Below are 24,412 nucleotides of genomic sequence, written 5' to 3' on the forward strand. Positions count from 1 at the left end.
AAGCAAGTATTTTTTCATAGAAATTGAAATTTTTAATTCATATATATATATTTGTTGTTGTTAAAATGCAATAATCAATCACTTTTTCAAGCGAGTTTTCTAATTTTTAATAGATCATTCAATGCATGTTCATTTTATATATTACAAACACATACACACACAGACACAGATTATTACAAACACATACACACACAGACTTACAAACCAGTTGTCGTATGTTCGAACCTCGACCTGGAAGGATTCAAAGTGTTAGTAGAATCGTAGCACCAGCAATGCAACGGTTCTGTACACTCTGAATCGGCTTTGAAATCTGTTGAAACAGAAGGTCAAATTCCACTGCAGGAATGTAATACCAAAGCTTTGCTTTTCATTTTAATTATAATATTCTAAAAAATAAATCTCGGTTGGAATTCTTTCTTTTGAAGCGAACAAAAATCTTCGTATTGATACTGTGAACTTTGAGCCGAGTGTTAGGTTGCACAAATAGTTACATTTTTTGGGAATACATTTTGATAATACTAGAAAGTGCTATACTAAATAACTTAAATAGCTATAAATATTATGGAATTACATCGATGAAACACGAGAAACGGATTCGATCGGCTCCCGTTCCATGGTTTACAACCCCTGGCATTCTCATCGTCGCGCACGGCTGCTGATGTGCACTAGAGGATGACGAAAACGACGAAGAATGGCAGATGAAAACGTGCTTCGCGATAGTTTTGAATGAACTCCAGGCGCAATGTTTGAATCGCAACTGGTTTTAGTCAGTCAGACGACTTCAACGTGCGCGGTATTGCTGTCAAGTTAGAAACATTAGCTCCGCATCCGTTTCGGCAGTTTGCATCGGCTTTAGCGTTTGTGTGTTTTGATGTGTGGGAAAATATTCCTTATTTGGTTTCGTGTGTTTATGTTTTCAGCGTGCTTGATCCATTATTGTAGTTATGTGCGTAAAGGAAAGAAGTTTGATCATTTTCTACTTTGGAATTAGTTTATCAATCAATCAATCTTATGTGAATTCGAAAATTGTGAACAGAGCTTTAGATCGTTATGGTTTGATTGATGCCGAAGTGAAGAGTGCAGACACATAACAGAGGAAAAAAATTATAGGCCTAAGTGATTATGCTGATAACACAGTTTCCTGCAAAGCATAACCAATATTTCATCATGTTGTGAGAGCAACTTGTGGCATGGAATAATTCAATAAAGTGAGTAAGTTAATATTTTTATTTTCACCGGTTTTACGATGAACAGTGGCTATGCTAACGAAAGATTTATGTGACTATTGAATCGATCCGTGGTCACGAAATAAGTAGAAAGGAAATCAAATGAACCTATGAAAAATAAATCTGATAATCAATATTTCTGGAATTAAATATTATGAAGAATGTGATATTGAAAGATATGTTTGAAATTTGATGTGCTGTGTGATTAATGAAATTAAATTGTGATAAGATACATTTGAAAATCGAGATTCGCATACTGTAAAACTTCACATACCCGATCCTTAGTTCTTATAACCTTCTAATGACCCATTTTCTACACAATTCCATGAAATGTTCTATTGAATCGAATCGCAGTTTCTATAATTATCAACCGTTAAACTTATGAATTATGTTATCGCTATCGTACTATTGCTCTGTATATATATGATCTACGGTTCAAGTTCATGCTTTTATTTTCTCTGTATGCGGTATGACAATGGCGCAGTAGGCATTTATGGGCTAAGTTAGCATATGAGGCTAATAAATAATAATTTCAATTCAACGTATTAAACAAGGAGACAATTTTTTTCACAAAAAAGTCTCAAATTGTGGGGTAATAGATTGAAAAGTTTTATTTGCGATAAATAGTAAACTAATTTCTCATTTCTGGAACATGAAAGATATGCGTGCGATAATAACTTTTTCCAATTTACCCGTACAATGTGTAACTGCAATGCTATTACGACGATTATCGTAATGTAATCTAAGCCCTGTTAGTGGTATTTTGTTAAAAAAATCTTTTTCAAACTTGACCTCTGTCAATTCTCAGCAAAGTAGAATCTCATGTTATTTAATATCAATTAAATTAATGAACGATTCCGGTAGCTGTCGTAAAAACTGCTACGCTATACACTTTTTCGTAACAACTGGGTTTTTAACCAAATGCAATTGTTAGGGATTCAAATATATTAACAACTGCGACATGCAGGAACACCATCCTAACTAGTGTTTGGAAGAAACTTGGGAATAGAAGGTTCGCGGTCAGCGATGCATGAATCTATTCTCTGATAAAGAACCTGTTTCCCTGAATCGTTTCATGCCGATGATGAAACTATAATTAGTTTTGGTTTGTTACCAGCGAAGGGAAACTTTTCTGTTGTGAGCCTTTGTTTTTTTTTATCCTCCCTTAAAACTACACAGACGGCTTTACCTTGTCTGACTGCATAAATGCATGTTTCCCTTGTTGCACTCTTTCGTTTCAATCTTAGACCATACTCCTCTTCGATAGATGGTACAAGAATTGAGTGAAAACAACCAGGAATATAGGTTCACTCAGCTGTATAATAACCACCATCGTCAGGGCAAAGTCATTATGGGATGGAAAAACAACGGTTAAGCTGAGAAGAACATGCACGCGGGTTTCGACATTCGCTTCCGCCAATGTCTTTCCTGGCGTTGAATTTAGGGAGAATAGAGAGGGTTCCCTTAGTTTCTGCCATAGTTCCGACATATGTTCTTCATGTAAACCTTGGGGTTTCTCTTACTCAATCCTAAAGGGATAGGTAAAGTCATAAGAAGTATTAAAAACCAGCATCGAAACTATGAGAAAATAATTTGTGGATGTTGTATGGCGGAAACCAACTTAGGTGCGGGAGAACAAACGGAGCTCATTTAAACGAAATTCATTGTACCATTCGGCCAGTTTGAAGCGTAAATATGGGCATGGTCAAATGTCATGGAATAACTTTTTTTAATATTTTGTTTGTTTAGCAGAGGATGATTTCTTTTTAGTTCAATTTGGTATGTTTTTATATACTTAATAAACAAAAAAACTTTATGTTACAACTATTACTATTCTATATATATTATATACTATACTATTTATGTAGTAGATAGTAGAGTTAGATATTTGTGTCATTTTTTTTGTTCAACACCAACATGCGTCTTAATAAATTTCGAACGCGTCGGTTTCTCCAGGTCAGTAATTTTTTGGCTTACTACACACACTGCTCTATTATTAGTTCGGTGTGCCTTGGCAAACAACAGTTTATAATTGAAACTGAGTTGGTGAATTTTGCAGAAAAATGTAGGCTTGATGTCATTGCATTCGATCTTGGATTCGGTGTTTCGATTTCTAATTGAGGCGCTTTTTTATTTTGGGTGCGTGTCAATGCCTGGGAAAGACATAAGGTGTAGTGCCCCATGAATCAAATAGTCCGCCACGTTGTAGGCTGGGTAAAGTCTGTTGCTTCATTTCTGTTCGCAGTTTTGTGCTTGAACACTAATAAATGCATCAGTTTTAATATAGACAGTTTGTTGTGTGGGCATCAATGTGTAATAGAATAAAATCCTAAAACAATTTTCTTCTGTTCGCTTATGTGTTGACATAATAATAAAGGGAAGTGATTGGTTTAACATATGATATCATCTGAGAAAATATCCGAAAGTTAAAACTAAGCGGACTCTCATATCACTAGGCAATCACTGTGAAAAACGACTTTTGAAACGAAGCCCGGTGGGCCAAGTATCGTATACCATTAGACTCAGTTCGTCGAGTACGCAAAATGTCTGTGAATATTTATGTGTGTAAGCAATAAAAATGTCAACTTTCTCATTATTTTAAATTCACAGTTCATGATAATTGTAATATCACAATCGATGTTTAATCTCTATATTGTTTTCTTCAAATTTAAACAACTGCATAGAACAAAAATGACTATTCTGCCTTTCATTATTATCGTCAAAAAGTAGTTTTGAAAAAAGTAATATCCTGGTTTTATTTATGTTTTATACACTTCTTGCGACTCCATAGTGTGATCGCCACAATCAAGCCAACAAATGTTTTTTAGGTTGCATTTCCGTTATCATTACGTTGGGAAAACCCACCGATAGCTATCTGAATCAATATAGATATTATATGTTACAATCTTATAATATCTAAGTTATTGCTACATCAATTCACCGTAACGATTTACATAACACAAAAAACATCTTCGTGCTCTTGTTGCAACATAGTTGGGCTAAGTGGTATTAGAACTAGTTACGGGTTGCGAATATTGGAGTCAAATAAACTTATTTTTAACTAGTAGCTAGAAGCATAGTTGATAATAAAGATATGTTTGGATTAAGTAACGGTAGCTTATAATTTATAATCAATTCAATATGACAAAAAGATGTGGTGATTTGAAACCTAAATAACTATTTCGTAACTAGTTATGTTATGAAGAAACATTGCTGCCACCTTGTTTTAATCAGTATAACATAAAAAACATATTCGTGCTCTTGTTGCAACATAGTTTGGACTTAGTCGCATCAGAACTAGTTGCGGATTGCTACTTGGGCGTACACCCAAAATCAACTAACTAACTATACCCGCCCAATTTATTTCTAAGACTATTTGAATGGTATTGGCTTTTGATTTTTATACTTATCAGCTTATAATTCCGGAACCGGATGCAATTAGGTATGGTTATATAAGATTGTAAGACCTTTTATTTGAAAGCTTGTGGAAATTAGATGAGCGGTCTCTGAGAAAATCGAAAGCACTCTTTCAGATCATTTTGCAAATTTTACCCCGTAACTATAGAACCTATAGAAAGATAAAACCTTTAATTTGTATACAAGCTGAACAAAATCATTTGAGCAGTATCTGAGAAAATCGAGTGAACTTTTTCTTCACTTTTTTGTTCATTTTACTCCATTACTCCCGAACCGGTTCGAGATGAGTGAAACTCAATAGTAATCTATGGGACCGTGATACCTTTCATTTGAACACTGTACTTGGATTAATTTTGAGCATTCTGAACAAAAGATTTTTTCGTTGTTTATTGTTCATATCTTCATAAAAAGGTTTTGATTGAAGGCGCATAAAAAACAGGTAATTGAAATTTAACTCCGCTCGACAGTTTTAAAATCGTTGTGAAATTTGTACCTTGTATTAAATTTGTAATTTCAAATACTATACTGTCTTTTTATTGTTGATAGAAAAACATTATGGATTCTTTCAATGTTTATAATGTCGATGGCGACAAAGTTTCAACTAGTTTACTTCAAAACAAGTTTTTTTCAAGTTATGAAAAATAAGTTATTTCAGTATGGCATTACAACGTAACGACAACTTATTTTTAGCCGTCATCGAAACTAGTAGAAATTGCGCTTTTTGAGTCACGCAAGTGGTTAGATGTTAGTAACAATAACTCAAATTTCTGGTTGCAAACTAGTCACAAATAAGCTAGCATAACAAAAATTGTTACTTGGGTAACTAACACAATGAAACACGATGAAACAACGTGCTATATTATATACATTCATCGATCTAACTTTCTAACTACGACACACAAACCAGATTTCCAATCACTATAGTATTGACTCGGGATAGAGTAACTCATGCACAAATGTCGGTTTTTTAAAAATATATATACGCTGATAAGTTATGTCAGCAGGTATACGAGGTCTGCTAAAAAAGTACCCGGAATTCTCATTTTTCTAAAAAAATATTTATTTATTCGTCTACATCTATATGGTCCCCTTCAAAGTAATCCCCCCTAGATATAATACACTTATGCCAGCGTTTTTTCCAGTCTTCGAAACACCCCTGGTAGTCACTTTTTGTAATGCTCTGTAGTACTCTCAGCGATTCTGCCTTTATCTCTTCAATCGAAGAAAAACGCTGTCCTTTCATGGGTCTCTTCAACTTTGGGAACAGGAAAAAAACACACGGAGCGATATCTGGTGAATAAGGAGGTTGGGGCATGATTAAAGTCGTGTTTTTAGCCAAAAAAGCGTTTGTTTTTTTGATCAAAATTCAGCAGTTTTGGAACGAATTTTGCTGCCACTCGTTTCATGCCCAAAACATTTGAAAAAATATGATGGCATGAGCCAACTAATATGCCAACTTCATCAGTAACTTCTCTAATAGTGATTCGGCGATCATCCATTATCATTTTTTCCACTTTTCCCACATTTTCATCGATTATTGACGTGCTGGGTCGACCGGAGCGTTCGTCGTCTTCAACGTCTTCGCGGCCATCTTGGAAACGCTTATACCACTCGTAAACACTTGTTTTTTTCATAGCAGACTCACCGTAGGCTCTCTGTAACATTTCGTACACTTGGTTACACTTTATTTCATTTTTACGCAAAATTTAATACAAATTCTTTGACTCTTCAATTCTTCCATTGTTTAAACTAACAAAAATCGCCGAGCTCAAAAAAACACGTCTACACAAGCCGCTACAAGACAGAATGTAAACAATGAATACAGCTGAAAGTTTCACCATACATTAGGGACATATGTACCAACACAATAAAAAAAATTTTGACCACCGGACTCTCCAGACGCGCGCAATTAAAACATTCCGGGAACTTTTTGAACAGACCTCGTATATATTGTACATATCACCTTGAGAATCATTGATCTAACGCTTCCTTGCACAACTTCACGAGCATTAATTTAAATTCCTTCTGCCTCAGCAAAACCGTATTTATAGCTTCGAAACATAGTTTTACTCAAACATTGCTTTCATTCAAACAGATTTTGTTACCCAGACGTATTTAATGGCATCTTCTGATTTCGAATTTTCCAGGATGTGATAAAATATAAATAGTACAAAGAACGGTTTTTGGAAACAATTCCACAAGTTGACGAAAAGTTTGAACTTTCACAAACTTCGTTTCAAATAAAAGATCTTATAGTCTCCTAGCCTGCTCATTGTTATTCCAGTTCGAGTGTAACGGGGTAAAATGTACAAACAAAATGAAAGAAAAGCGCACTCGATTTTCTCAAAGACCACTCAAATAAAAAAAACGATTCTATAGTCCCATAGTCTGCTATTGAAATGTCTTGAAATCCCATAGAACCTTATTTAATTTTATCTGAATACACCTTCCGGTTCTGAAATTATAGGCTTCAGGTCCGCTTTTATAGAAGGGCAGTGGGGGCACGTGCTCTAATTTCTCAGAAACGGCTGAACCCATTTTCCCTCACTTAGATTCGAATGAAAGGTATATTGCACCTAGAAATTGATGCAGAATTTTATCCGGATCTGGTTTTCGGTTCCGGTTATGTTAGTTGGTGACCAAACGAATCGATTTCAGCAATACCTGCTCCCGGTGCACGGTCCCGGAAGTACCGGAAAAAGTGATCATTATCAAAAACACAAAAAACGGACAGTGTTAATGTACGGCGGAGTCGATTTTCACGAACTTAGACTCAAATGAAAGGTCTTACTCAGAATTGCAATTTGTCAGTCACATCGAATGACCTTAAAAGACTGACTAAAATCATCATCAACTGTAATCGGTACTGTGAAAGTGACTGTCAAATGAGATACTCAAAACTTCTATGACCACGTAGAAGTATACTCAGTAAAAGACAGACGACTCTTCTTGTTTTCTCACTCATTCTCCTATTCCCTGTTAAAGTGAAAAAAGAAACGTGTCTAAACCACCTAGCAGTGAGATGATATCTTTTTTATCAGTCCGCATGTGTTGTTTTGCATGAATATTCTTTGGTGTTTTTAGTTTTCTGAAATTATATTTTGACCGTCGTTATAAATGACTGTATGAACCCTGTAATTTTGGAACTGCAAGTTGGATCGAAAAGAGAAATTCTATAAAGTCATAAAATTGTGCCTTTGAATGTTTACGGTACTTCCAGAACCGGTATTCAGGGATCAACATATCCCAAAACGGTTTGTATGTCGGTAAATTATAATGACAAATAAATTTGGGTAGTTTTGAGCCTGACTTTGGGTATCGTAATCTTCCATAACGGTTAAAATTTTAACAAAACTTTCATTTTTATCCGGAAATTGGAATCGGATAAAATTCATCACTTTTGGAAGTCTTTTAATTTAAATTTTTGTTTATGAAATTTGATTGGTCCTTTTTGGAGAAAACGATTGAGCTCCTCTACTTCCGGAATTCTATTACCAGCCGAAGTCAGTTAAATTCACCTAAGGGTTGTAAACTATTTCATTTGATTCGAAATTTTTGAAAATCAACGTAGCCATTTTTGAGAAATCGTAAATTAATTTTTATGTTCAGGTCATTATTTTAATTTCGTTACACATATCACCCTGTAGCTCCGGAACCAGAAGTGAGATTTAAATAAAATTCAGGAACCCTGTATGGGAGCATAGGGCTTTTAATATGAATTTTAGTTTGTAGATGAAACTTTCATTAGAATCTAATAGGTTAAGCAGTCTCTGAGAAAGTTAAGGAATCGATACAGGTAAAATTCAATAGCAGGCTATAGGACTAAGAAGATTTTTATTAGAATCTAAATTTGTGAACATTCGTCCAATTAACTGCGAGAAAAGCGACTACATGTTTTTTAACACACACGCATACACAGACACACACACAAACTGATACTTGGTAATCTCGAAGAACTGATTCGAATGGTATATGACGATCGATTCAAAAGTTGATTTTCTCAGTGATTGCATAATCTTTATATATAAGAAGGCAAAAACGCACAAAATGTCAAACAGTGCTTTGCTTTGCTTCCATCGCTTTATCTCGAAGCGTTCAAAATTGTTTTACTGGGGAAAGACACTTCCACAAAAATGTCAATATCTCCGTTACAAATAGACGGATCTCAACAAATAATGGCTTGTTTGAAAGGTATTAACATGAGGTGTCAACATTTTGGTATCAGATTTGTTTTTGAGATCAATTGAGACAGACATTTTAAACAAAACTGCTAATTAGTTTGTGCTATAAGTAAAACTGTTAAAACCAATACAATGAAGAAGGATGTACAAAGCATTCCGAAATACGTATCTGTATCTCCGATAAAAAACATAACATTTCAAAAAGATCATGTGTTCGGTTTGTTTTCTTGTAATAATATGGTCTACAACTTATCCGAAGAAATGAGTACACTATCACGAAATGGAGGCAAATTATTACTTTAGTCTCACTTCTAGGTGGTTTAATGTTAATTTTGATCATATCAAGTGAAGTGGACAATTCCAAACGAAATTTCTTCTTAAAGCATTAAGGCTCCAAAATCAACCTCAAAAGCGCAAACAGAAAACTCGTTTTGGAGTAACTGGGACCACTGTGCACTGCAATAGGCGGGAAAGTCGCTTTAACAAAAATACATGACGAGATGACTTTTCATTGGCGATTAGTTTGATCAAAATTGATCCTGTCATCTCTGAGATCTCGACCTTTTTGTTGACAATACACATAGTTCTAATTTGTGAAATTCATGAAAAAATCAATTGCAAATTTTTATCACATACACACAGATTCGAATGGCATTTAACACTTGGCCCATCGGGTTTAGATTCAACAGTAGTTTTTCACAGTGATTGCAAATCCTTTCTATATGAGAAAGACAAAAAGACTAGGTCATGAAATGTTATGTAGCAATTTTATTTATGCCTGTGTCGAATCATTTGCATTTATCGTAGTGTAACGAACCATCTCTTGTTTAACCTTTGTAAGGAATAAAATTAATCAATGGTTTATCGATAAGGTTAAATTCAGGTCCCTTTTCCGTTTTGGAAGGGGCCTTAGATAAAAAAAATAGATTATTTATGTACATAGTTTTCGGTGCACCTTTTATCGACGTTTTTAACAGACACTTTAAACGTTTCCAGTGGAACTATCATTTTTAGGTATTAAAATAAAAATTATGACTGTGAGCGAGAAAAGGTAATACATTTCTTAACGTTTTTTGTCATGCTATTTCAGTTGCGCATGTGTAAGACCCCCTAAATGTCCATTTATAAATCACAAAAATCCACAAGACCTCTGATAGATTTTAAGATTCGTGGAGAACGGAAAACATCTTCTAAATTTATAGGTCATATTAGTTGATGGCCGTACAAACTTATTCTAGCTATACAGGTTCCGCAAGTAGTGATCTAAATTTCCATAACAAAATTCACATAGATTTCTCGGAAATGATTTGAGGTTTGGGAACAGATAAAAGTTCGAGGAGGCCAGATCAGGTGAACAAGGTAGATGGACAAGTAATTTTAGCCCTAAACCCTTGATTTCGGCCTTTAATCGCTCCATTAATGCACGCTAATGCTTTTATTTTTCTCTTTTTTGAGGTAGTCCTCGAAAATAACATTGTGACAATCCCATAAAACCGGCATCATGATCATTTCGACCCACTAAGCCCCCTTTCCAGGTATTAGTGCCGCTTCGAATAACGACTTCAGTCCATAATGGATCCAGTCAAAGATGTACTCGAACTACACTCGCGTTCGTTGTTTTAGTCCTAAATAAGTATGTGCGAGATCTAGCGGCAGGATATCTTTCTTATCTACAGAATCTTACCGAACCATCCAGTACAGTTTAGTGTCTTATTATTATTGCTGTTTATTTTCCCCCGGATTTACCCTCCATTTTATTTAGTTTTGACACTGTTCGCTTCGTAGTAAACATTTTTGCCTTCCTCTATAGAAAGGTATTAGAATTGCTGGAAAAACCGACTTTCGAACGTAGCCTCGGAGACCCATAGTGTTATATACCATTCGCTCAGTTCGAAGAGATCGGAAAACGTCTGTGTGTATGTGTGTGCACTTTTCGAAGATATTTTTACCGTTTAATTTTCTCAGAGATGACTGGACCGATTTCAAACGTAGGCTCGTTCGAAAGCTACTGTCGGGCCATTGATCAAGTTCAAAGATCAAATAGCTGTAACATTTGGTTCAGGAGATATGATGGTATAAGTGACGTAGCCGACAAAACGCGTTTTTTACCGCGCAAGTTTCTTAGAGATGACTTAACCGATTTTAACAAACTTAGCCTCGTTTGAAAGCTACCGTCGGGCCATTGATCAAGTTCAAAAATTTTTTTAGATTAGCATCACTTTTCTCATATAAATAGGCAACGCAAATACCAAGCGCTTGGTTGGAAAAATGATGCCGACTATGTGGCTGAACTGAAGCATGCTTTTGCGAACTACTCGAATCAATCTGAATCAATTGAAGTCAAAAATGAGCCCAAATTAGTGTCTGAAATTATTTAATAAAAAGAAAAGAAATAAATATTTTCTTGAGATTGTTATGAAGAAAGAGAAAAGTATCCCCCTCCCCCCCTCTGGGTACGTGCTTGGTTAAGTATTCTAATAGTGTGATGAAACGATCAGCAATCTATCGAAATGCGCACGCAATTACTCGTTTGCAATTTCTAGGGCATCCGAATAAAAAGAACGGATCAATAATAAGTAAAATAGGTCTTCAATCACAATGAGTAACAACACAATGTACAATGGCTGGTTATTGTATCAACCAATAATAACCACATAGGTCTGCTTCCGTGCGTCGATATTGAACACACTTTCTATGTGTTTCGTGCTAATTTTGTGCGGCTCGATACAGTCAGTTCTCATTGATCAACTGAATCCCGACTGGTAAAAATACTGAAGATACATTTCCGCTCTGATCTACACAACACTTCCAATGTAGCGTAATTCCATTGAGCAGCAATCGGGTCACATGATGATTACTATTGATGGTATCTTGTGAGCTCTAGAGGGGTGAAGGGGGCCTGGGGTGGTTTCGCAGCGTTCGCCGATTATTGGCTTTCTTTGCCAGGCAAAATTACGTTACACGTCAATATATACAAATGGTAGTCATGTAGAAGGTTGAATGTTTGAACTGAAGAAGTTTTATAAAGAGGAGTTCGTTCCAGTCATTCGTTAAAATTTGAATAATAATAGTAATCGAAAAGATAAATATCTTTATTTTTTTAATTATTTCTTTTCGATCACCACCTTCTGAACTATCTTGATCGCGCACTGCAGTGGACATCATGAATGTTGGTATGGACTTTTTGTTTTTTTTGTGTTTTTAATAATTTGCATATTTGTCTCGAGTTGATTACCCTTGCGTCAATTTGTAATAAAGAAATTTTTATATCACTCACTTTTTCTTTAATTATGCTCATCTCGTGGTTACTGTTTTCAAGACTTGAAGCCCTGTTTGTAACACCAGTAACTCCAAGGGGACAGATAATAAAAGATAATCGATCGTTTTGTTGCTCGTCTGATGGAATTAATAAAATCGTCATCCGGTGAACAAATCATCATCATGATACATCAATAGACTCTAATAACAGCATCCACAGCACTGGTTTGACTAGATTGTAAATCAGTAATTATTGTTTTAATGCGCCGTATAGCTTCGGGAAAGCATGATCATCATGTGAAGCAAATAGATTGGCCTCTTTGCGAAGAATGCAGGGATTGATCACGTTTCACCCAACGCCAAAACGTGTCACAGCTCTTTATTTATGTATCATGGCAGTGATTATCAATTCTCACTGCGTGTAAGCTATTAAGATTTCTATAGTCATGTAAGACTGGAATTGAATTAATTTTCATTTCTGATTTTGTATTATTACTAGTTAGAATAACCTCGCATACCCATTGACTCAATAATATGATTTACTTCTCTCGTCTCATATGATCTACCTTAGGTTTAATATGTGAATTTAAATTTACTTACATCAAATTAGATATTATTTACGATTGAATGGTGAAATTTTGCTGTGCTGTTCGAAATAATAGCAGCGCTCGTGTATTTTTTAGTAACGGCTCCCTGTTTCATCCGAGCTCCTATTTCAGTTTCATAACTTTGAACATGAATCATATCCTCCATTTTACCTGAACCAAGCTATAAAATGTTTTGATATGTTTATTAAAGTTTTCGTCGCACTTTCTTATTAAAAAGTGATCCCATTTCAACCAGAATATTAGTTTATTTTCTGAATTCGATTGGTTAAAATTTGGTGCAACTAATCGATTGTTGTTTTAACTAAACTGTCATTTTTTTCGATTAGCAGAAACGATGGTTGAAACAACAAATTTAACTGTTTGTTAAAAAAAATGCTGTCAATTAGTGAGGACACATACCTTTCAATTTCAACAAATATTTTAGTTGAAATAACTGGTGTTGTTGTTGAAAAAAAATTCTGTTAGTTGACAAATAAATCGGTTTTATTTGTTTTAGACATTGCAAATAGTAGAATCAACTCGATCAATGTTATTGATTTGCGAAAATAATCAAAATATACTTACTGATACACGTCTTGATCTATTTGTAATAAGTTCGGTATGTTGAGATTCATGATACTTATCGTTGTTAAAATATAAACAGTATTTTATATTGACATGTAAAATCATTAGGACTGGGAAAACCACCGATCACTGCTGATTTCAAGTGATGTTAACCAAGGAATAAATTATCATTACGAAATCAGAACTGATCTGATCTATAAGTGATTTTGATTTTTGTATGATCATGATCATGTCAAATCGAGATCAGTAAAGATCTAAATTCTAAAAAAAATACTTCTGATTCGATCGGAAATGATTGATGTAGAGGCAAGTAAATTGGCGAAATTATTGAATTTACCTAAAATGAGTATTGAAAGATGATGCCTTCAAACGGTTTAACTAAAGTTATGCACTGATAATTTTAGTCAATTCATATGAGCTTGGGTGCATCAACCGCTGGGAATTGTAATTTTGCAGCGCGTTCTGTGTGTTTCAAACCCTTCGCTCCTGTTACTTTTATAAATTAAATTCATGTCACAAAAACGTATCAAACAGCTGGAAGTAAAGCAGTCTGCTGGAAGTAAATCAATGATCGAATTAGAAGCATACAATTTTTGCGCATACCTGAAAGATTACGAGATGATCATTCATTAACATTTTCTAACTTGTCACCAAATCTTTTTCATCTTAAACAAGGTTAACTTTATCACAACACCGCTGTTAGATAAACACTTGTTATCATAAATTTCTCAAATCGCATGAACACAATTTCACGAACGCGAACAGATTTCAACTAAAAACCTGTTTTAATCCACCTAGTGGTGTAATGATGCCTTTCTCATGTACATATAATATTGTGGTATTCTATTCAAAAAATTTCTCTTCGATTTTTGAAAGAAACCAAGTGATTGTTTATGCATAACATACAGAATAAAACAGTGCTTTGATTGCGTAAGCCATCCTTAAGAGAACGACACTTCCGGCACCGGAACCCGAGAAACGGTATAATCGAAGTCGGTTCGTACGGCCACCAACTAACATGACACACAAACTCTTCTAGTACGCACCCTATAACTCAGGATTCGGAAGTCGAATCCGGATGAAATTCAGGAATTCGTATAGGATCGGAAGACCTTTCATTTGAATCTAAGTTTGTGGAAATCGGTCAAACCATCGCTGAGAAAAGTGAGTGAGATCCATTTTGGTATATATGACCACTATTTCCGGTACTTCCGGAACCGGATACCGGGAACCAGGATAGCCGGAATCGGTTTGTTTAGTTGCCTACTGATAATGACTATCGATTTGTGTAGTTTTGAGACCAGTTTAGAAAAATTTTTACGTTTTTTGTTTCGCCGGTTTAAGTGACGGTGTACAATATTGAACACACTTTACCCTATAATTCCGGAACCGGAAGTCGGATCCGAATGAAATTCAGGAATTCCGTATGAGACCGGAAGACCTTTCATTTGAATCTAAGTTTGTGGAAATCGGTCAAACCATCGCTGAGAAAAGTGAGTGAGATCCATTTTGGTATATATGACCACTATTTCCGGTACTTCCGGAACCGGATACCGGGAACCAGGATAGCCGGAATCGGTTTGTTTAGTTGCCTACTGATAATGACTATCGATTTGTGTAGTTTTGAGACCAGTTTAGAAAAATTTTTACGTTTTTTTGTTTCGCCGGTTTAAGTGACGGAAGTCGGATCCGGATGAAATTCAGGAATTCCGTATGGGACCACGAGACTTTTCATTTGAATCCTAGTTTGTCAAAATCGGTTCAGCCATCTCCGAGAAAACCTAGTGAGATTATTTGACACATACACACACACACACACACACACACACACACACACACACACACACACACACACACACACACACAGACATTGCTCAGCTCGATGAACTGAGTCGAATGGTATATGACACTTGGCCCTCCGGGCCAATTTTCACTGGTCGGTTTTTCAAGTGATTGCATAACCTTTCTATATGAGAAAATGCCTCCGGCATTTGACAGAATTCAAAAGAACATATTTTTCTACTGCTTGAATATATGCAAATCAAAAACCATATTGGTTGAATCAAAAAGAAATTAGTTAAATCAACTATCGCAAAAATGAAAAACTGCGATATCGCAATTTTATGATCGAAGGGTTTTCCGTGTGGTTTTTGGTGCCTGCTACCGAAAAAAATGGAATTTAGTTTTGAAACACTTTCGGAGACCGCTGAACCGATTAGATTAAAATTAACGGGAACACCATAGCCTACTATGAATTCATCTTCGGGTTCCAGAGTTACGGGGTAAAATGTGCAAAATGAACTAGAAAACTGCACTCCTTTCAAATAAAAGATCTTACAACTCCGTATAACCCATCATGATCAGTATGAACATCTATCTATGGCTGAGGATGCTTAGTAACGTTCAAATTGAATTACAGCTGCTATCGTAGATTTTAATATCAACGGTAGCTCGAAATACAACGGCAAAAATGCATAAATTACTTGTACATAATCTATAGTCTTAGATTAAAGAACATTTGAATTATTGTTTGCATAAAATATACGGAGAAAAAAGGAAACATTTTTAGCTACGCAGTTGTTCTGAAATTTGTACTAAAATTTAACTGTGAAATCTGTCGATAAAGAACGCTATGATCGGGATGCAATATTAATTATTGCTAAACTCTTGAAATTTCTTTCATTATTTGATTTGTATACCAAACTATCGAGAAATGATGACGAGTAAAGTTTACAATGCCTTAGACCAAATCGAGTTTTTTGTTCAGAATGTTATATTATAACTGATCACCTAATCAGGTAAACATCAACACCTCTTCTAACCCCTTTGGAAACTAGAAAACCAAATTACATAATTGTGAGTGTTCCACGAACAATAATAATACAAAAAAGTCCGGAATGCGGTATAATCCAATATATTCAACGTGATCCGTACCATGTTTGAACAAATGGAATTTTGTTTTAGTCGAACACTTATTAAACAACATACAGTGAGTGTTACCAAATTTAATAAATCGCGAAATTTAGGTTTAACAAAAAAGTGATGTAAATCAAAGACAAATTATTCTTTGTTGAGAGCTGATCTAGACAATCATCGGTGTGATGTGAGTGGGATGTTCTAACGGAAAATCCAATTCGAATAAGATTGCGTCAACAATTTCTGTTTCACCGTGATCGAAGGAGCCTCTCTGATTGATAAAGAAGATAATGAAAATTCAATCGAAAACTTCACACGCAAGTTCAGCCCACGTATGCATGCAAGATTCGAAACCCCTCATCAAGTACTACATAACAACTAAAGAAGTAGGTGAAATATAAAGTCCGATGATAGCTTTTCCCTCTACCGTCTGGCTACATAATCAGCTGCTCAAGCAAACACGGCACACATGGCGTTCGGTTCGTATGCATAACTATAACAAATGATAGTAATTATTCGAAATTTGATTAGTAATGTAAAAGCCCAGCCATCACATGGTTTGCAGAAAATGTTTGTTAGATTTTCCAAATCGCATTGGAATGATGAATCATTCGTTATTTCATTACATTATCATCATATTGCACATAGACTGCCAAATTGTATCGTGTGAGTGCTTTGTTTTTGACGCCTTGCCATCTGTTATTACCTAGCCTATTAAAAATTTCAACAAAATGATCACCAAGAAACCGGACGGAATGCAAAAGTGAAAAAACTTCCGGTTCACGTATGTTTTCGAATTATTGTTTTAGATAAGTTTGTTTTTTTTTTGTTTCCAAATGTATGCGACATAAATTTGTTGTTCGATGTTAAAATGATGAAATTAAATGGTTTAGTGATAGATTTTGATATTCGCTTAAATTACGGTATTCGTCGTCATTGTCTTCGAACTCATCCTTTTCCACGTACTTCTTCCGCTTAAACTACTTAATGGGCAGAACTTAATCGTGAATATTTCGACTTGTATTAATGGCAGCAACATAATTCTTTCACTATTTCATCAAAAATATGATCGGGAATCTAGGATAATATTTTGAACAGTGAGTTACCACAAACCACTCAAAAATTTAGTTTTCTCAAAATTTGAAAACAACGCGGAGAACTCTTTATTTTCGCTTAGGTTTTTCGCGCAAGGACGACGATTTTGAGGTAGTCAGGCACATATCTTCAATTGAACGTTATAAAAGGGGAACCGTGGTCGAAAATCGATCATTCGTCATCTAACACTCGATGTGGATAGACGAATAACCTACTACGACTAATTTCGATTTTGTTTTATTTTTTTATTCGCAGTTGTCTACCTACCCAAGCTATGGGTAAAAACCGCCATAGATCCGAGAAGGATCCAAAGGATGCTAAGCGTCTGAAGCCAAGTGATGTACAGGTAAACGACCGTTTGCTGAGTAAAAACCAATATGCTGATCTGCCAGTTGATGTCGAAGAGGAACTGCAGAAGAAGGAAAAAATGCCGCCTTTCTACCTGAAGGGCTTCCCACCAACTCTACGCTCGGATTTCAATACACTGATCAGCAAAGGACTTCAGGCAACAATCCGTTTATGTACTGAAGGCTACAAAATAACTGTTCCGGCTTTGAACCACTACAAAAGAGTGGAATGTTATCTGAAGCAGACAAAAGCGGAATACTTCACACACGATATTGCCGCCAACAAACCTATGAAGGTTGTACTTCGAGGGCTACCCGACATGATGGAAGCCGAACTAAAGCAGGCACTGTCGGAGGCTGGACTAAAGCCTATGATGGTATTTAAAATGAAACGACATAATACGGACAAAAAGACGATATAATACGGAGATCAACTGTACCTGATTCATCTGGAGAAGGGCTCCATCACCATGAGTCAACTGAAAACGATTAAATCGTTATTTCACATAATCATCGAATGGCAAAAGTATAAACCGGTACATCGGGATGTCACACAGTGCACGAACTGTTTGAACTACGGCCATGGAGCGAGGAATTGCCACATGAAAAGTCGGTGCGGGAAATGTGCCGAACCACACAATACCAACGATTGCCTTCTAGATGACATCGCTGTAAAATGTGTGAACTGTGATGGCGACCATCCATCTACTAGCAAATCGTGTCCCAAACGTGCTGAGTTCACAAAAATTCGACAACAGGCGTCCCGTAAACAATCAACGCGCAAGAATGTTCTACAGAAGGATGAAATTAACTTCCCACGGCTCCCACCGAAGAGGGATATTCCAAATTTGCCGCCACTTCCTCGCAGCAATCCAAAAGATTCAGCCGCTGGATCACAAAAAGAATCTTCCTCAAAAATCTCTCCTGGATGGGGTAATAATCAACCACAAGCAAAGGATGACTCTGGTGATTTATTCTCTGCTGAACAACTGATCGTCATTTTTGAAACAATGACAACAAAACTACGAAACTGCAGAACGCGGTTAGATCAAATCAACGCCTTAGGCAAATTCATCATCGAATATGCAATATAATGAGTTGGTTATAGTAAATTGGAATGCTTGCTCACTCAGGAGCAAAACTGCTGAATTGTCCGACTTTCTTCAAGAGAAGAATGCCGATATTGCTATTTTAACTGAAACTCATCTTAAACCTGAAATTTCTATTTTTATTTCCAATTACAGGATTCACAGGCTCGACAGGACAACTGCCAGAGGAGGGGGAGTTGCCATTGCCATTAAACGATCCATTCAGCACAGGCTTCTGTCAGCCTTTAAATTGCAACTTATAGAAGCCATCGGAATTGAGATTACAACGACGATGGGACCCATCATCATCATTGCAGCGTACTGCCCCAAACAAACCAATCTTCGAGATGGTACGTGTGCATCATTGAAGCGAGATCTGGCTATGCTCACTCGACGACAGAACAAATTCATCATTGCTGGGGACCTGAACGCACGGCATGAGCTGTGGGGAAACAGTAGACAGAATCGAAACGGATTCGTACTTGCCGACAATACAACATCCTCGCTCCGGATCAACCAATGCGACTTTCCAGATCGGGAGTTCATTCCATTTTGGATATATTCATCAGCAACATCGCCATAGACAGCTCTCCGGTTGTCTTCAACGAGCTCTCTTCCGACCACTTTCCAGTAATATTGACGTTGGGATCTTCACCAGAAACAGTGCATATTCAACCTCGGAGAAACTATTATCGCACCGATTGGGTCCAATTTCAACAAATCGCCGACCAACATATTAATATCGATCTGCCACTTGATTCCCCGATGGAAATCGATGCGGCCCTATCTTCCTTCCAGCATTCAATCACAGTCGCTCGTGATAGGACGGTTCCAGTACAACATATGCCGAGTTCCTCTCTTCAAATCGACAGTGTCACCAAGAAACTCATCCGACTTCGAAATATTTACCGGAGGCAGTATCAACGAACTGGCATCCTAGATAGGAAGACTTCTTATAACAACTTAACTAGGATAATCCAAGAAAGGATATCTGAGCTTCGCAACAGGAACTTCCAGGAAAAGCTTCGAGAAATTCTCCCACATTCAAAGCCCTTCTGGTCCTTAACGAAGGTGCTTAAGAAAAAACCGAAGCCTATTCCTCCTCTGCTGCCACCACAGGACGCAGCTGAAGGAATACCTTTAATCACACCAGTAGAGAAGGCAAATGCTCTAGGCCAGCAGTTTGTGTGTTCTCACAATTTAGGACTCAACATTGTTAGTCCACATGAAAGAGCCGTTGCTGATAGCGTAGCTGAGGTTGACCAATCAGACAGCTTGGTTCCTGAGGAAAGTAGAGTGCGAATGAGCTGATGGCTATTGTGAACAAATCCAAAAATATGAAGGCCCCCGGTTTCGACAACACATTCAACATTGAGCTGAAACATTTGAGTACTCGCTCATTTGTCTTCTTAGCTAAAATTTTTAACAGGTGCTGGGTGCTTGGTTACTTCCCTTCAAAGTGGAAGTTAGCTAAAGTTATCCCAGTTTTGAAACCGGGGAAAGATCCTTCCCTTTCCAAGAGCTATCGGCCCATCAGCTTACTCTCTGCCCTATCCAAGCTGTTTGAAAAGTCAATGCAAAGGCGAATTCTCGCTTTCGCAGATGAACAGGATATATTTCTGGAAGAACAGTTTGGGTTCCGGAAAGGAAGAACCACCATCCACCAACTCACAAGGGTTAACAACGTCATCCAGCAAAACAAATCAGTGTCCAAAACGACTGCCATGGCAATATTGGATATTGAAAAGGCATTCGATAATGTGTGGCACGATGGCCTGGTATTTAAACTGCATCGGTATAATTTTCCCATGTATCTTATTAAAATTATCAAAAATTATCTTGCAGATAGAGCATTTCAGGTTTCTCTGAATAATGCACTTTCAGAAAGATTTACTATTCCTGCTGGTGTACCCCAAGGAAGTATCCTAGGTCCCATCCTATACAACATTTTTACATCAGACATCCCACCTCTTCCGGGTGGTGGTGTTCTGTCACAATTTGCTGATGATACTGCCATTCTTTACAAAGGTCGTGTCATTAATGCTCTGAAGAATAAACTACAGACAGGTCTGGACGCTTTAACGGAATATTTTACAAGCTGGAAAATTGTGATCAATGCAGCAAAAACTCAGGTCATCTTGTTTCCACATTCAAGATCTCCAAAACTTGTTCCATCAGACGAATGCAGAATACGATTCGGTGATGAGGTCATTCAATGGTCCGATGAAGTTATCTATCTAGGACTCACCTTTGACAGACATCTGATATTCAGGTCACATGTTGACAAAATCGTTAAAAAATGCAGCATACTCATTAGGTCTCTGTATCCGGTGATTTGTAGAACATCTAAACTGTGCCTGAAGAATCAGATGGCTGTCTATAAACAAATCATCTACCCCGCAATTGAATACGCAGTCCCTATTTGGCGGGGCTGTGCACGAACACACAAACTTAGGCTTCAGCGCATTCAAAGTAAGATCTTAAAGATGATTCTAAATCTACCCCCTTGGACAAGGACTAGTGAAGTACATGAGATGGCCTCCCTGGATATACTAGAACAAAAATTCGAACAATACTGCACGAAATTTGAAGAGAGGTGCTCAATCTCTGAAATACAAATAATTCAAAATTTGTACGTATTAGGTTAGGGATAGTTATAAGTAGGTAGATATTTTAATAATTAAAATAAATATTATGATTAAACATTAGTATGTAAAACAAGAGTAACTAAAACACCTATTATTAATAACGAATCGTATGAACAACAAAGATGAAAGGCCAAAGGGTCAAACACTTGTACTGTAAAATGTTGATGTAATACACAAAAATAAGATTAATAAACAGATATTTATGCAAAAAAAAATGCGAAAATCGATCATTTCTTCTTGTGCGTTGGATGGAAGCAGACGTCGGGGCGAGAAGACGCATTCAAACAGTGGCATCGGAGAGCGCACCTTCTGCGTGGTTAAAAACCTCAAACGCTCAGGTGGTAGTTCTCATTTGCCTTCCGGTCGTCAAGGCGAGAAGACGCATTAAACCAGTTTCGCATCATTTGGTACTGCGAGCGGATGTGTCGTTTTGTACGCAAAGCTAGTTTCAACTCAAACAAGAGCGAGCGATTGCATCATACAACAGAGCTGCTGGTCGTTTGCATTGGAGAGAAAGAAAACGAAAAACTAAAAGTGGCCAACATTATATACAATCAGCCGTTCTAACGGCTAAAAAAGTTATCTAAATAACTATTAAGATTACTTCTTTGTAAATCGAAGGTAAAAATCATCAGTTTTGTGAAAATCCAAAATAATTTGATTTGCTTCGTGCATTTTGGTCCTTCTAAAAGGCAGAAATGAATCATTTACAGCATCTTGATTGTTTCTTTCAATGAAATATGCAAATCCGAAATGAGATAATCGACGTCTAAAATCGTTTAAAGTTCTAATAGTGAAAAGAGGGAAAGTTTCACAATTCACATAATCGATCAACTATCAATTCGAACTCGAAAGTATAAATAAATCGTGACAGTTTTATTCGTATTCACGACATCCAGTTATGTCTCTGACATTACACACCCTCACTTTTTGCCTTTCTCATATAGAAAGGTTATGCAATCACTGTAAAAACTGACTTTTGAACCGAGGCCCGGAGGGCCGAGTGTCATATATTATTCGACTCAGTTCGTCGAGTACGCAAAATGTCTGTGTGTATGTGTGTATGTAACGTTTTTTTGCACTAACTTTTCTCGGAGATGGCGGAACCGATTTTCACAAACTTAGATTCAAATGAAAGGTTTTGTGGTCCCATACAAAATTCCTGAATGTTATTTGGATCCGACTTCCGGTTCGGGAGTTATGGGGTAAAATGTGTAAAAAAAGAAAATATATGTTCTAACTTTTCTCATGGATGGCGCGATCGATTTTCACAAACTTAGGTTCAAATGATAGGTCCTGTGGTCCCATGCGTAATTTTACAGCAATTCTAACTTATATTAATTTTCATTCTGACATATTTTTCAGTGCTAAAATATGTAAATTTACACGATTACTTAAAAAGCGGGGTATGTTTGACGTATATTTACATCATTTTTGTAAAATTCAGTCGTTTCACGGATTACGTTCTTATGAATTGTGTCATATGTGGATTTGCGTTACACACTTAAAAAAAATCCCTGTGATTTTACATCTTATAAGATGCACATAAATGGAGCGTCACAGTTCACGCAAATTCACGTACAAGAACATTTATTATTGTGTCTAAAATTCCATGACATGAAATTCATTAAAAAAAAGAATACTGATAGCAACCGCCGCGACTTGAACCGAGAATCATTGGATCGCAAGTACGTCTGTTAATCGACTGAGTCACAGAAGCATACATCTGCTTGGTTGGTAAAAGGTGCATTTAAATGCATACAGTCGAACCTGCTAGCAAAATTCAAGTTACAGTCGAAACCAGTAAAATTCTAGCTAATCTAACATTAAGTCATTGAAAATGAAATTTTCAGTCATTTGACAAATTGGGTCTTCATGAATTACATCGTAGGAGGAATTAAGTTGCCTGTATTATTCAAAATTTTTTGGTGTGTACCTATAAATTTCATTATAATTTGCTGTGTAGGTTTGAAAATTCGGTTTTCACAGTGATTGCATAACCTTTCTACATGAGAAAGGCAAAAACAGCGAGTGGTATTACTAAGCCACGCTCTGCGATATCCCAGGAACTATATCTAATATCTAAATCTTTTATTCAATTTGTACCTATTTGTTAGTATTATTACAAGTCACGATAACGATTCTTTTCTAAAAAAGTCTTGCCTTTTTATATAGAAAGTTACAATCACTTGAAAAATTGACTAGTGAAAATTGGTGCAAAATAAAATAAAGAAAAATTCTTATTAACTTGACATAACTGGAAATACCCAAAAAAAAGTCTTATTTTATTCAAATAAGAAAAAAAATTCTTGACAAAATCTTCAAGTGATATTTTTGAAAAGGCATCATTACAACACTAGGTGGATTAAAAATAGAAATTTCCATCAATCTGTGCAAATGAAACTTTCTTATGATTAATATGAATCGCATGTTGAAATATTAATATGAATTGTATGTTAAAAATAAACAATCGAGATTTAAATAAATAAAATATACTTACTTCGTTTACAAAATTTTGTGACATAAGAAATTCACACGCGATCTAGACTGTACCTATTATCATTTTCTATTAAGAAATGCACTACTGTGTGATGTTTTCTGCGTTCATTACGTAGCCCTAAAGGTTCCATTTGTACAAAATGTCTCGAGTACCATAAATCACCTCCCCTCTCTGAAATGCACCAAGAGGTTATTGTTTGTATCATGCTTCGGTGCATCGGGGTAGTCGTTCGTGAAATGCCGGGACCCAACGACTCGCCAACTACATACTCTGGCATTGGTTGGTATTATTGGTGCAGTGTTCGGTCAGACATGCATTCAAAAGATTAACAACCTAAGCTCAGGCCGATACAGAAGCGGAAACGCATGATTGACTTTCGGCGGATGTCCACGGCGGTTTAGTTTGGAGGGTGACCACAATTTGTAGCGATTATTCGCTGCATTTCCCCACGGTACCAGTATGGCAACAGTTTGATGTGATCACTATGCACATGTTTAATTGTCTAAATCACGGTTAGCATTCAAGGTTCATCGATTAATTACCATCTATCGCCGGACGGAAGGG

At 36.4% G+C, this 24,412-nt stretch overlaps 1 protein-coding gene across 2 annotated transcripts in view; it reads left to right on the forward strand.

The window, feature by feature from the left end:
• Positions 1–780: 780 nt before the first annotated feature.
• The window catches only part of LOC131436512 (uncharacterized), a 53,885-nt gene continuing 30,253 nt past the window's right edge, over positions 781–24,412 (forward strand). Inside the window, exon 1 of one of the 2 annotated variants that reach the window (XM_058605255.1) lies at positions 781–1,212. The gene's annotated coding sequence lies outside the window, so the exon portion shown is untranslated. The remainder of the gene's footprint in view (positions 1,213–24,412) is intronic. The other variant, XM_058605254.1, reaches the window with a different exon arrangement.

Source organism: Malaya genurostris, chromosome 3 (genome assembly GCF_030247185.1).
Source record: "Malaya genurostris strain Urasoe2022 chromosome 3, Malgen_1.1, whole genome shotgun sequence".
Lineage (NCBI taxonomy): Eukaryota > Metazoa > Arthropoda > Insecta > Diptera > Culicidae > Malaya > Malaya genurostris.